This window comes from Pseudorca crassidens, chromosome 8 (genome assembly GCF_039906515.1).
Source record: "Pseudorca crassidens isolate mPseCra1 chromosome 8, mPseCra1.hap1, whole genome shotgun sequence".
Taxonomy (NCBI): Eukaryota; Metazoa; Chordata; class Mammalia; order Artiodactyla; family Delphinidae; genus Pseudorca; species Pseudorca crassidens.
The window spans coordinates 15,243,705-15,258,605 of record NC_090303.1 but is presented as its reverse complement, the minus strand read 5'-3'; the positions used below and the strand labels follow the sequence as shown (position 1 = coordinate 15,258,605).

The 14,901-nt window shown below is 42.9% G+C and overlaps 1 protein-coding gene across 2 annotated transcripts in view; it reads left to right on the top strand.

Moving 5' to 3' along the window:
- Positions 1-14,901, top strand: part of POU6F2 (POU class 6 homeobox 2) — a 450,704-nt gene that overhangs the window by 341,711 nt on the left and 94,092 nt on the right. The gene's annotated exons all lie outside the window — the stretch shown is intronic.

Below are 14,901 nucleotides of genomic sequence, written 5' to 3'. Positions count from 1 at the left end.
CTGTCCATCATTTCTCCTGCTCACACACCACTGCACCTGGAATCATGCCTCCCCATGCCAGACGTGGAGAAGTGAGAGCAGGGTACCACTGGACCATATAGGCCCTGGCAAACCCATGGAATCAATAGGCCAGGGAGAGGGCACACCCTCCCCTCCCCTCATCTCCACCCTTCCTGTCTTGTGACTGAGGAATTTCCAGGAGTCAGGAGAGTCCCCAATACCCTGACAACCTCGATCTCCACCCTTGTGTTTTAAGAGGGGTTGGATTCCAAACAACAGGTCAATTCAGTCTAAAATCTGTAGCCAGGACCAAGTCCTCTAGGTTACCAGGCTGTCAAAACCCTTTGTCTGTGGGGCATTGTCATAGTTATAAAGCTCTCATCCTGGCTCTTTTTTCTGTTTCCTATTTAAAAGAAAAATAAAAAAAGACCCTCCAAGGCACTGGTGTTTTCCTTCTCTTTCATCCCCCACTGTTGAGAAGTAAATTGGGCATTCTGGCTTCAAACACGAATGCTGGGGCCCTAAGAGTGCAGAGATAAGATAGAGAAAGGCGCCATATTGAGAAGACCAGTTCCAGAGTCTCTTTTTTCATGCATAAGAGGAACCCATGTGGCAAAAGTTCAGTTGCCCCTCTGAGTGGCCATCCACGGGAAAGGGCAGTTCCGTGTTGTCAGCCACACAGTGGGGATGCCTGCAAGGCCACAGATGAACGCAGTGGTGCATTTGTATGCTGACAGCTCTCTTCTGGGAACTAGTGTCTGAAGGCCCAGTTGGGCTCCAATCAATGCAACCTTTCCAACCCGATGCATTTTGTCTGAACTGTCATTTGACAAGGATCCGCCTGGTGCCACCACTTAGTTTTCTACCCAGCAGATATTTAACTGACATAAAAAGGAAGTAAAGTTAGGGATCTCCTTCTTCTTCTCAGCTGGACTCCGTACCCCCCCAGAGGCTGGCTGCTCTTTGTTGAACTGTTTGTCCTTTGCACTGGGAGGTTATGCATGTGGCATTTAAAGAGAGCAAAGCAATGTTGAAGGCTTCAGAGAGGTTAAGATTTCAGAGAAATCCTCTCACTTCCCCCAAGGAAAGGTCTCCTGAGCCTGGCTGGCTTGGAAATGTCTATATTTTAAATCAGAGGGAAAATAGTCTTGTGCTCTTGTCTAAGGTTCTAAAAAGTAACATTCCTTAGAGTAGGTTATATCACCTGCAGTATTCTGCACCCCATGGAAGGAATTTGAACAATTTAGGGCAAAAACCAAATGGTCCTTGGAACCAACCTGGACAAGGCAGAAAGTTATTAAAGGCAGAAAGCAAAGATGGGGTAGTTTCCAAGCTCCCTGCATGTAACAATCACAGTGGATTCATTTTAAGCATCTTCAAGGTACAACCTGCACACCATTTTCATTCCTAGTGACTCTCCTTAAGTGATGAAGTGGGGGTCTTCATACCAGAAGGACCCCATATAACCAAATATTTTCTAGGCCCCAGGGGCCCATCATCTCCCTGCCTTGCTTGACTCCCTCCCTCGCTTGACTCCCTCCCTCTTTTGGACACACCCAAGCCACACCATCTACAAATAGCTGGGGCCATGCCCACACCACCCACTGTATTTTGTTCCATCCTTTACTTTCTTTCCCAAAAGACAATTTCCAAACTCAGTGTCAATGGCTCTCTGCATTGGATGCACACTGGGATTGCCTGAGGAGTTTTTTAAGAATACCGATGCCTGGGTCCCACCCAGAGATTCTGATTGAACCTGAGTGGGGCGAAGCATGGGTAAGAGCGTTTTTTTTAAGTTCCCCAGGAGATTCCAGTCTGGGGCCAGGGTTCAGGACAGCTGCCTGTGGTCTTATATCAATAAATAGGCTCCCAATTGTTCATTTCTAAAAGAGCAAATTCCTACCTCTTGTTTATACAAAATGCTTTTTACCAGATCTGTTGGCTGCATGAGTTGGCGCTAACTTTGCTTCTGCGATACAATAAAACTAGGTCTTCATTTCTCAAAAGAATGAAACGTGTTACTTCTGCCCTGCCCCTCCCCAGATTCACAGCCCATCATGGAATGAAAACAACCATATCTCTGTGTGTGTGTGTGTGTGTGTGTGTGTGTGTGTGTGTGTGTGTGTAGTTATCCACTAGAGCCTCTTTCCAATTCTGAAGTTGGGTTATTAGCCAGTATTTGCAGAAGAATCTCAAACCTGGTGATTCACATCTGATACTCAAATTGTAACAGGGGAAATAGAGAATCCTTTCAGAATGTTTGACATTCTCTCCAAACAAGAACAACTGCTGCTGATTGAGAGCTTGTTAGATGTTCCAACTGCTGTTAAACTGTTGACTCATCTAATCTATACTAGGACTTTTCAAGCTTTCGTTCCATGTGAATCCCCCTGGGACCTTGACAGATGTAGACTCTGATTCGGTAGCTCTGGGGCAAAGAGCCCACCCCAGAGTGTGCATTTCCAGCCAGCTCCCAGGCGATGCCCATGCTGCTGGTCCCTTGCCCATATCTTGAGTAGCAAAGCTCTACTCCATGAACTTTTGAGGCCCCACTAGTGCCATTTCACACATGAGGAAGTTAGGGGGAAGGACCTATGAGAGGCAAGGTTCAAACCGAGGTCTCCCTGACCTGAAACCTTGTCCACTGTGCGAATCTGCCTCTTTGTAGTCTTTTTCTCACTGTGGCATGTCCATCTTTGAAAAGAGGTCTCACTTAAATCACATAATGATTTCTCTCCTTGCAGATGAAGATGGAGGTAGATGCCCTGGTGGCAGAAAGACTCCTACTTTCTTGTCTTGGTCTTTCTTCCTGATCTCAGTCTTGATCTTACATGGCTCAAGAACCAGTAACTCTGAGGTTGGGGGTGAGGACTCAGCCACATCTTCTCTTTATTTAGTAAATACACTAGTTTTGTTGAAAGCATTTCCACCAAATTGAAACTCAAGTACGAAGAGATGAAAGTGGCCTGTGGTCACTAACTACCTTAGAGCTGAGATAGCCGACAGGATCTCTGTGAGAAGTCAGAAGGTCTTATTTCCAGTTTTTAGACCCTAGATCGCCTTGCTACATAACCAGATACAAAGATCACAGCTACCTATTTTCCTGCCACTGCCTTTCACGCAGCCGTGAAAGTGCTCTTGAGACTGTGTGCCTCAGTCTTGAGGGGCAGGGAGTCTCCTCTTCCATCATCATTTCAATACACTTTTTCAAGAGCAAAAGCCAAGCTACATGCAAAACTGGTGGCAAAAATCATTCAGACCCAGAGTCAGAATGTAGTTGCTGGTGAAAAACCCTATAGTGCAACTTGTAAAACTTCTCGACGCTCTTAATCAGGGGTGTGGGAACGTGTACAAAATGACGTTCAAATTCAGCATCTTCACTCCAGCCACGTTTGTTTTCCGAGATGGCCATTCCTGTTAGAATGGAGAATTTGCTTTATGATAATTGGGAGCTGTGCCCTCACGGTGAGGCAGTGTTTTCCTCGTAAATGCGAGAAAAGTTTTCAAAAACATCCACCCTTCTGAAGTTCTTGGCTGTCGTTTTATATTTCCTGTAAGTGTCATCTTGTATTTCCAGTAACTCAGGCACATCCTTGACACCAGCCCAATGTCTGCCTGATCCAACAGGCAGGTCCTGCTCATTAACATCCTCATCTTCAAAGAACAGAGACCTACCTGAACTTGTACAGATATCAGCCACTAGCCTTAGGACGCATATATGAATGCATGGGTTGACCTAAAAGAAAACAAATTGGGAAAATACCCTTAAACCCTGCCAGTGTGCATCCAACACATGGCTGGCTGTGGGCTTGCATTAGACCCTATGTGTGTATGTAGACTTTATATCTTGTTTTTGTTTTGTGTTTCTTTTTGGCTGCACCGCGCGGCATGCCGGATCTGAGCTCCCCAACCAGGGATTGAACGCACACCCTCTGCGGTGGAAGTGAGGAATCTTAACCACTAGACCTCCAGGGAAGTCCCTGTAGACTTTAAATCTTCAGTTATATGTATGCGTATTCCATATTTGTGTGTAGACATCTCTGTGTTTCTTTGGTACATACATATGCACATATATATTTAAAATCTTTTTCAGAAACACCAACTCAGGGATTCAGTCAAGGGTCCACTTACAGGGTTATCCATGTAGTCTGGGCAAATCAGTGGAGTGTGTGCACAGAGGGAGAAATGACATTGTCTGGGGCTTTCCTTTCTTTCCTTTTCTGCCTGGGACATTTTGAGAGAATGACTAAGCAGTGCTGGAGATTATGAATTCGCTTAAGTGTGAATGGGTGATGGCTGGATGCCGCCCGGCCCGCCCCAAAGGTGATTGACTGGGACGGCAGGTCTTCACACTTGATGCCTGGATTTGACTCGGAAAGTCTGCCAAGTCTTTTACTCGGAAATTTATCTTAATTAGATCTGAAAGACCTGCCACAGCAGAATAGTCACACCGATTAAAATGAAAAACAGGAGAAATTACTGATCAAATTAATCATAATGTCGGGTTACAGCTGTAGGTCTGATGTAATTTGCCACTCCAGTGAGTTATATCGGCGCCGGCCCAGGAAAGGGAGCCGGCTTTGTGCTTATCCGTAACACCCGCCCGCTCTGGGCTGCCCGGCAGGAGGCTGATTCCATTCATTTTCCTGGCTTGCTCTGACCTCCCTGCTGCAACTAGAAACAAATCAGGCACCAGACAAATGGGGGTGGGGGGGGAGGTAAACGAGAACTAGTCTTTTACCCCAGCGATCCCACTATTTCAAAATGATGAGCTTCTAGAACTGAGCCCGCAGGCTTGGGGCTTTGTGCTTGCTGGGATTTTGGCTTTTGGTTTTTCCACTTAACCTCCTTTTAGTTTTACTTGTGGTGACCTGACATGGATTAGATGCAGAATGGGAATCAAAAGGTCAGAGGACAAAACCTTTGGCTCTAAGCCAGGAGAAAAAAAACCTTTAGAAAAATCTCCTTGCCAACCTGCCTCTATGACTCGGGCGTGGATTGAAATAATCTAAAGTGTCACAACAGAGGAGGAAGAAACCCAGCCTGTAAGAGCTCATTGTTCCCAGGAGGGTATGTTCCTGGTATTCTAATTTTAAAATAAACACCACTTTACCCCATGCCCTGTGTTCTGGGTGGGAATGGAATATACAACTTTTTTTTAACATCTTTGTTGGAGTATAATTGCTTTACAATGGTGTGTTAGTTGCTGCTGTATAACAAAGTGAATCAGTTATACATATACATATGTTTCCATATCTCTTCCCTCTTGCGTCTCCCTCCCTCCCACCCTCCCTATCCCACCCCTCTAGGTGGTCACAAACCACCTAGCAGATCGCCCTGTGCTATGCGGCTACTTCCCACCAGCTATCTATTTTACATTTGGTAGTGTATATAGGTCCATGCCACTCTCTCACTTTGTCACAGCTTACCCTTCCCCATCCCCATATCCTCAAGTCCGTGCTCTCGTAGGTCTGTGTCTTTATTCCCATCTTACCCCTAGGTTCTTCATGACCTTTTTTTTTTTCTTAGATTCCATATGTAAGTGTTAGCATACGGTATTTGTTTTTCTCTTTCTGACTTACTTCACTCTGTATGACAGACTCTAGGTCCATCCACCTCACTACAAATAACTCAATTTCATTTCTTTTTATGGCTGAGTAATATTCCATTGTATATATGTGCCACATCTTCTTTATCCATTCATCTGTTGATGGACACTTAGAACACTCTATGACATAAATCACAGCAAAATCCTTTTTGACCCACCTCCTAGAGAAATGGAAATAAAAACAAAAATAAACAAATGGGACCTAATGAAACTTAAAAGCTTTTGCACAGCAAAGGAAACCATAAACAAGACCAAAAGGCAACCCTCAGAATGGGAGAAAATATTTGCATATGAAGCAACTGACAAAGGATTAATCTCCAAAATTTACAAGCAGCTCATGCAGCTCAATATCAAAAAAAAAAACAACCCAATCCAAAAATGGGCAGAAGACCTAAATAGACATTTCTCCAAAGAAGATATACAGATAGCCAACAAACACACGAAAGAATGCTCAACATCACTAATCATTAGAGAAATGCAAATCAAAACTACAATGAGATATCATCTCACACCAGTCAGAATGGCCATCATCAAAAACTCTAGAAACAATAAATGCTGGAGAGGGTGTGGAGAAAAGGGAACACTCTTGCACTGCTGGTGGGAATGTGAATTGGTACAGCCACTATGGAAAACAGTATGGAGGTTCCTTAAAAAACTACAAATAGAACTACCATACGACCCAGCAATCCCACTACTGGGCACATACCCTGAGAAAACCATAATTCAAAAAGAGTCATGTACCAAAACGTTCATTGCAGCTCTATTTACAATAGCCAAGATATGGAAGCAACCTGTGTCCATCGACAATGAATACAACTTTTTTTTAAGAAAACATATCAGAGAGTCCAGATTCTTTCCAGTGTCTAGCCCTGACACTGAGCTGTGACTCATGCAGTGCTCACGAAACCCATCTCCCTATCAGCAATACAAAGAAGGGGCCCTAAAGCACACCCCAGTCTAGACACTCCATGGAAATAATCAAAGGTTAGATTTTAGGGGCAGCGTAGGACCTCTCTCCAACCAGTTCTGCTTGATCAGGGAACTAGATCAGCCTACCTGGGGGAAATCATCCTGAAACAGAGGTGACTGGGAAGGAACAGGAGTAGGAGGCCTTCTCCCCAGTCAATAGTTGGCAGGAAGACCTTCCTCTTTGACCTTATGATGGGTTGTCCGAATCCCATTTATTCATCCCTGGACTAGGTGCTTATACCCTTTTATCTCCAGTCTGAAAAGGCCCCCAATCCTTTCTCCATTCCACCAGGAATGAATCTGGTACATTTTGTAAATGAGGGAGATAGGCAGTCATAGAAGACAAGGTGGCCTTGGCACTCAAGAGGCTGCATCTTCTGGACCTTTCTATGGTTCCTAATGAAGATTCAGGTGGGACCACATGCCCAGATTGGGGAAGGATGTAATAACTATATTTTGAATGATTATTATATTGGTTTAGTAGTTTGTAACAAGAATTTTGTAAAGAAAAAAAAGGGGGGCTTTTGTTTAAATTATATGCATATAGACATACATAGAGTTACATACAGACGTAGATATATAGATATAGAGAGATTTATTCGCATATATATTTTTGTATGTATGTATGTATGTGTTGACTTGGGTTGTTAAAAGTATTTCTTACTATGGGGCAAGGTCAGAAGAATTTGAAGAACACTTCTTTGAAAGACCTAGCTCTGCAGGGGGACAGAGGTGGGGATTCTTAGACGTATAATAGCTCAGGAAGCAGATTTACCAGCATCCCAACACACTGGGATGAGCTCCTAAATGCTAAACGTCCTCCCCAACAGTCTAAAAAGACAAAAACACTAATGCCAACCCCCACACTCCCCCCCGGCTGCACCACACACACAAGATCCAGCATTATACCACTACCCAGGCGGCTGAAAACGCACATCAAATGAAGAGTTTAACACATCGATTAAACTGAGAAACAAAATAATGTATTAAAAGCTGACTAAGTTATCGCATCCAAAATGGAGAGAGAATTCTGAAGAGAAAGGGAAAGAGGGAGGGAGAAAATGGTTGGAAGGAAGCATGCCCCCCCGCCCCCCACCGATGAACTGACTGATTGCGGTTCCTGGAGGATTTACCCTGGGAAAAAGCCTTGTCCCTGGGAGCGGCAGGCCAGGAGCCGGGTCCTCGGGGCTCTGGTCAGAGGAATCGTGGGCTGTAGAGCTCCACGTCCGAGGGGCCTGGAACTTTCCTCCATTCTCCCACCTGGTCTGGCCCCGCCTTTTCCCTCATCTGGTCTTCATGATTCTGGTTTCTCCCTGATCCAATCCACTTTGCAAAGCACCAGCAAGCAAACCTCCCTAAGAGAACCCTCTGCTCACATCACCCTCGTGCTCGAGGCCCTCCTTTGGTCTTCTCAGCCTGGGTGCTCTGTCTACCCTTCACCCGTCTCCCTTCTCCCTCCACTGCCCTCAGCCTCTTCCAGTGCCTGGTGCGCCCATGCAGCCACCTGCCTGGCTCTGCGGGTGCTGGGCCCATTGCCAGGAGCGCCCACTCTTCTCACCAGGTCCCTCCTGGTTCCCGTCACCCCCTACTCCTTCCCCGAAGCGCCCATGCTTGCCCAGCACTCGATACTTGCTCTGTTCTCTGAACTCACATGATGGGCACTTAGCCTGTGCAATTTCAGTGGTTTGGTTGTTGTTTTTTTTTTTAATGGACAAATTTGTTATCTTGCTTGAATTATAAGCCCCTTAAGAACAGACACTAAGTCTCACACCTTCGTACATCCCAGGACTGTCAATAATTGTGGTAAGCGATGATTTCTCGTTTAACGGTTACCCATTTCACAAATCTGTAAGTGCCTGTGACCTGGCTATCTTAAATTTATTTGCAGAATGACTCGATGAAGATAACAATTCCGAATGAAAGAAATGTTACCTATTTATTTTTATATTTAGGACAATGCCTGGCACATAGAGTAAGGGCCATAAGTAAATAGATTTTATTATGACTGTGATTCCTTTGCAATTGTTTGCACCCTATATTTCTTTGCACTATCTTCTCAATGGGCTTTGGGAAATGCAGGCTTCATTTAGACTGCTTGAAATCGGCTTCTTTCATTTGGGAGGAACAAAGCAAGGACCATTTTCTAATTAATCTTTTGTTTCCTTTGCCCCATCATGTCAACAATGCATGATGGTTCTTGATATCCAGAATATAATAGAGGAGAAGGCCTGGGAGCAGCAGGCCGGGAGCCGGGTCCATGGGGCCCTGGTCAGAGGAATCGTGGGCTGTAGAGCTCCACGTCCTTCTTAATATTTTATAGATCCGACTGATCTGTGAGTTAAATCATATTTTTCAAAGCATGGAAGTATTACAAAGCAGATAGACCAAGGACAAAGAAAGTGGATCTCCCACTGTGGGTGCACCTCAGGCCCCCAGCACTGGACAGAGACTGTCAGGTGACACACTCTGGCTGTCCCCAGCCCCACTGGTAGAGTGGACAAATACATACAGAATCTCCCAGTAGAAAAATGATGACATGATTTACAAAATAAAAACACTGTTGAGGGCTTTCCTGGTGGCGCGGTGGTTGAGAGTCTCCCTGCCGATGCAGGGGACACGGGTTCGTGCCCCAGTCCGGGAAGATCCCACGTGCCGCGGAGTGGCTGCGCCCGTGAGCCATGGCCACTGAGCCTGCGCGTCCGGAGCCTGTGCTCTGCAACGGGAGAGGCCACGACAGTGAGAGGCCCGCGTACCGCAAAAAAAAAAAAAAAAAAAAAAAAAAACCACTGTTGAGCATTCAACACACTCAAGGCGCAGTGCTAGGTGTTTTGTATGTGTTTTCCTACTTGCCTGGCAATCACTTACAGGCATAAGGAAACCAAGACTCAGAGAAGCTGGGAACTTGTCAGAGATGGAGCTGGGATTTGAGTCTGTCTGGCTTCAACCTGGGGGACCACACATGCTATTTTAACCAAGAGAATTTCTGCATCAATCTGTCTGTCCAGTGCAGTTACTAATAGTGACCATTCCATTCTCAGAACGGTCCTATTTGGGACAGTAAGTTATTTGGGCAACTTAGCCCAAGTCATGCTCACTAGGCCACCTCCAGTGTTTACCCAAGCTGCCTCCCCCCTGACTTTACTCCACTACACGCCACAAAAGCCAAGACATTTGGATGTCTTCTTAATTTACTGAGAATATGGAACTAGTAGTTCTTACGAATATATTGTCTTCTTGCCACTTGACAACTTAACTAATAAGTTTTCAAAATGTGATCCTACATGAGACAAGAAAATCCTTGGATGAAGGGCCATAGGAGACACCTTCTTCCTCCAAATGATTTGGAAAAACCTAATGGGATTGTTCTTGGATCCTGGCTGAGGTGCCCAGCGCCATGCTTGCAGAACTATAATTTAGAACAGAGAGACTCCCCATCCCCCAAAAAGATGATGCTCAAGAAGGATAAACACATATATTGTAAGGAGAGGAAAAGAAATCATGCACACATATGAAAGGAGAACTAATTTTTTTTAAATCTCAAGGTGAACAAGAGCATAAAATGCAATGTTATTAAATGGTTTTTGCAGGGGACGTGGAGAAGGAGGGGCACAGGTTCCATAAACAAAGGTGAGGGGTCCAGAGCACTGACTGCTCCAGCGTTTCTCCTTCTGGGTGGCTCCTGAGGCTGCTTCAGAGCAGTCCTGATTCCCAGATTGGCCACACATCAAAACCCCATGGGGAGATTCCTTCAACAAATAAATAGTAAGAAAAAGAGAGAGAGAGAGAGGGAGGAAGGTCCGGAGGATTGAACCTGTAGATCAAAAGACACAGAAACCAATTTCATTATGTGGACTTTGTTTAGATTACAATTCAAGCAAATTGTTAAAAGCAAAAAGAATGACATTTATGAGACAATTGGAAATGTGACCACTGACTGGAAATCTAATGATGTTAAGGAATTATTTTTAATATTTAATATTTTTAGGTGTGATGGTGGTATGTAGTCATTTTCTTAAGAATGTCTTTTGAAGATACATACTGAAATACTTAAAAATGAAATAATAGGATGTCTGGAATTTCTTCTAAAAGGATATGGGAGCAAAACTAATATATGGGTGGGGTTGTTGGGTGGGTATAGATGAAAGAAGACTGACCATGAGTGGGTCATTATTCAAGCTGGGTGATGTGTCCATGGGAGTTAATTATACTCTTATGTCTTCTTTTATATTGTTTAAATTTTTCCATGAGAAAAAATTAAAGAAAAAAGTTTTAATCACCCAGGGATTCTTTAATAATGGAGATTACCCTCACCCAACCTAAGAACTACAAAATCAGAGTCTTCGGGGGTAGAGCCAGTGGCTTTGATGATCAGCAAAGTTTCCGAACGAACGCCTGCTCTATAGAATCGTGCACAATGTATTAGATCAAGATAGATTAGTTAAGGCTCAGGGGCAGTACACAGAAAAGGGGTTGATGCGTTAAGACACAATATCTTAAGAAACAGATTTTCAGCTGAAAGATTAAGTAACTGAAGGTAGTTGTTAATATCTGAGGGGTTATAAAGACTACAAAATGTACTAGAAAACCAAAAATAGAAAAGGTCCTTCCAATTCTCAAAAAGAAAAAAAAATGGGGGCTTCCCTGGTGGCGCAGTGGTTGGGAGCCCACCTGCCGATGCAGGGGACACGGGTTCGTGCCCCGGTCTGGGAAGATCCCACATGCCACGGAGCGGCTGGGCCCGTGAGCCATGGCCACTGAGCCTGCGCGTCCGGAGCCTGTGCTCCGCAACGGGAGAGGCCACAACAGTGAGAGGCCCGCGTACCGCAAAAAAAAAAAAAAAAGAGAGGACTTCCTCTTCAATTGGGGTAGATTAAATACTTTGAGTACATTTATCTCTATATGCTCCTGAAACCCCACTACAATGGTACCAAGGGAAAAATGTTTTTAATCGTATAAATCTATAAGGGCAAAGAGAAGTGGAGAAAAAACAGCAGTGGACAAGAAGTGTCAACAAACTTTTGGAAAAGCAGGAGGAGGAGTTAACTAAGCAGAGAAAGCTAAATACCAAGGGCCTGCGAGAAACACGATCAGAAAGGAGCAGGGCAGCTCTGGAGCCCTCAGAAGTCTTGGGGGTTGGAGATACCAGCTGTTGTGAAAGATGAGGGCGGAAGAGCATGTTGGGGAAAACAGAGGGATTGGTTAATGACTGTATGATGAACACTGAGATCCTCAGCTCCCTCCCCAGTTCAAGGAGACAGGCAACTATCTCTCCAGCAGTTTAATGCGTGAGAAACTGAATGAGCCAGTTTAGACGTGGAGACATAGACATGGCTGTATGCTGGGGTGGAGTCCTTACTGATGAGCAGGGTATCAAGGGAAAGTTACATCCTGAATAATGAGACTTGGCCTTGTTGGGCCACTCAGGTCTGTACACAGGTGTTCAAATGTGCAGGTATCTCACCATCTCCCTATGTCACTCCCTCCCAGCCCCGGTAATTGGTGGATTCTTCTTGGGAGAAACTGCATAGCTAATCAGAGAGCAAAGACTCAGTTATCAATACCTCCAAAAACATAGCCAGGTCCCTGCCTTATTCTTATATATGAAAAGACAACAAAGAATGACTCAGTATTTCAGAAATGCCTTTGTCTGAACTCAGAAACCAAACCAAAACAGACTGGGGGAATTCATAGAAAATAGAGACAACACAGGAAGGAGAAAAACTATATAAAAACTTCAAAATTAGTATCCTAGAGAATATTCATAGAGAACACGGTTCATCTACAAAACACAGAATAGATGCTACACACAAGGAACATTGAGAAAACAATTCAAAGAACATTTAGGTAATAGTTAAAGTAATTATGGCAGAAATTTTAAAGTTCAGAGAAGGTTTCAAAAGTAAAGAAAATCTCTCAGAATGTAGCACAGAAGGACAAAGAAGTGGGGGAAAAAAAAAGAAAGAACAAGTAAGTAAAACAGGGAGGGAATAGCAGGGAGAGAATAGGAGGTCCAGCTTCTAACCAACAGAAGAGAAAGAAAAAAAAAGAGATGAAATACCAAAAAAAAACAAAAAAAAAAATTCAAGAAAACTTCTCACATTTGAAGGATGTCATCTCTTTGAAAGTCCCACTGAATGCATAACCTAATAAATGGAAAAGGACCTTTTCAAGCACATCATTATAAACATTCTCCAGAGAGAAAAAAAATATAGATGAAATACAAGGAATCAGGAATGAGAGGAACATTGCGTTTCAGTACGTGAGCTTGATGGTCCTGTCCAACTCTGAGATTCTGTGGTCAACACTGAGAAAAGGATGAAAGGAAATGTACTTCTGTATAAAAACTGGGTATGAGAGGAAGATGCTTTCATCACCAGCTGAGTTAAACCTTGGAATAAATGATGGAGGAAAGTTAAAATATCTTCTTGGCAGTGCTTTATTTTTTTAATAGATTTTAACCAATAGTGGTTTATTCTTTATTTGAATTTTCTATTTAAAACAGCCTTCTCTGCCCCTGTATTTTATTTTTTTTGGCCATGCTGTGCAGCATGCAGAATCTTAGTTCCCCAACCAGGGATCGAACCTGTGCGCCTTGCACTGGAAACGCGGAGTCTTAACCACTGGACTGCCAGGGAAGTCCCTGGCAGTGCTTTAAACACAGACTAAAGTCTAACTGCGTTAGGCTTGGTTTAATGCATCTGCGCATCTTATTCACCTGTGTGTCCTTCATGCCTAATACAGAACCTAGAATATGGTCCATATTTAATGTGGCTATTTGAACGCCATGAAGTTCTCAGATTGGTTTACTCCTAGAGATGACTCCCATAAGGAAATGGATGATTTTTTCCTGGGTTTATTAGGAGAGAGAGAGGGAATCTAATATGGAATAAGTGTCCAGCAATGTGTCAGGAAGTATAGAAAGGATTTTCCCCATCTATGCTGTTTGGTTTTAAAAAGGGAGGTACCACTTCTAAGTCTCATTGATGTTTGGCCTTCTCATTGGCCCCAAGTATTAGGCATGGCGTGTAGAGAGAAACAGCATCTAACCCAACGAGATACTCGTATATTTTTAAACATTCTGTGGAGAAAAATCTTTGATTATAAAATTTGCACTTTGTTGTTTTCCCTACTAGAACTTCAGAAAGATTTTGTATTAAAATATTTTTATGTAAAACATCCTCTCTCAGCCCTAATTTATGGAAATGGGAAAATGGGCATATTGCAGGCATTAACTGCTTAAATTATCTCATTCCTAGAGCAAAGAGACAGAGAGAAACAGGAAAAAATCCTACAGGAATGAAGTCTTGCTTTCTCTTTCGATATACCCAGTACTTTCTATAACAGCTGATGAGAGTGCTGTCAAATGCACTGATGAGAGGTTTCCCAAAGTTAATTCTTCTCATAATACAATAACTAAATTTGCTTTAACACTTGAAAAGGCCCATCCATACTAAAAAGAATCAGTTGCTTAATCCTAAAATTAAAGGTTATTGCATGCAAGAGAAAATAATTACACGCTCAAAGTATGGAAAAAAGAAAACTTTTTTTAATATGTAGGTATTTGTATAATTAAAGACTAATCAAGCATGGAAGGCTGCTGACTAAACCAGAAAATGAGATTGTTGGCAAGCAATATTGTAATGTAAATGCCATTTTTGTTTAACTACTAAGAAGCTGCAGAAATGATATCCTGAATAGATTAAAAGCAAACAACATTGATAATAAATATTTATCAGATTCCAAATGCAACACAGAGGATTTCTACATTTTACGTGCAAGGTTTGTTTGCAGTGGAGTATTGAGGTGTTTTTCAAGGGGTTAGTTAACATCCTTATTTAGAGTTGCTTTTTTAGATAGTATCTTCCTACTGTTAAAGTACATGTGAAATATTAAACAAGGGGAAGTGTCTCTTTTGAGATATACCGCCCCTATTAATTAGGATTTTGTTAATTAATATTAGTTACCTAGTATTAGGTAAAGACTTTCTAATGAATACAGACATACCTTGGAGATATTGTGGGCTTGGTTCTAGACCACCACAGAAAGCAAATATCTCAATAAAGCAAGTCACACAAATATTTTGGTTTCCCAGTGTATGTAAAAGTTATATTTACACTATACTGTAGTCTATTAAGTGTGCAACAGCAAATGTCTAAAAAGTCAATGTATATACCTTAATTAAATGTTGCGAAAAAAATGCTAACCATCATCTGAGCCTTCAGCAAGTCATAGTAGTAACACCAAAGATCACTGATCACAGATCACTCATAACAAATATAATAATAAGGAAAAAGTTCTACATATTGTGAAAATCACCAAAATGT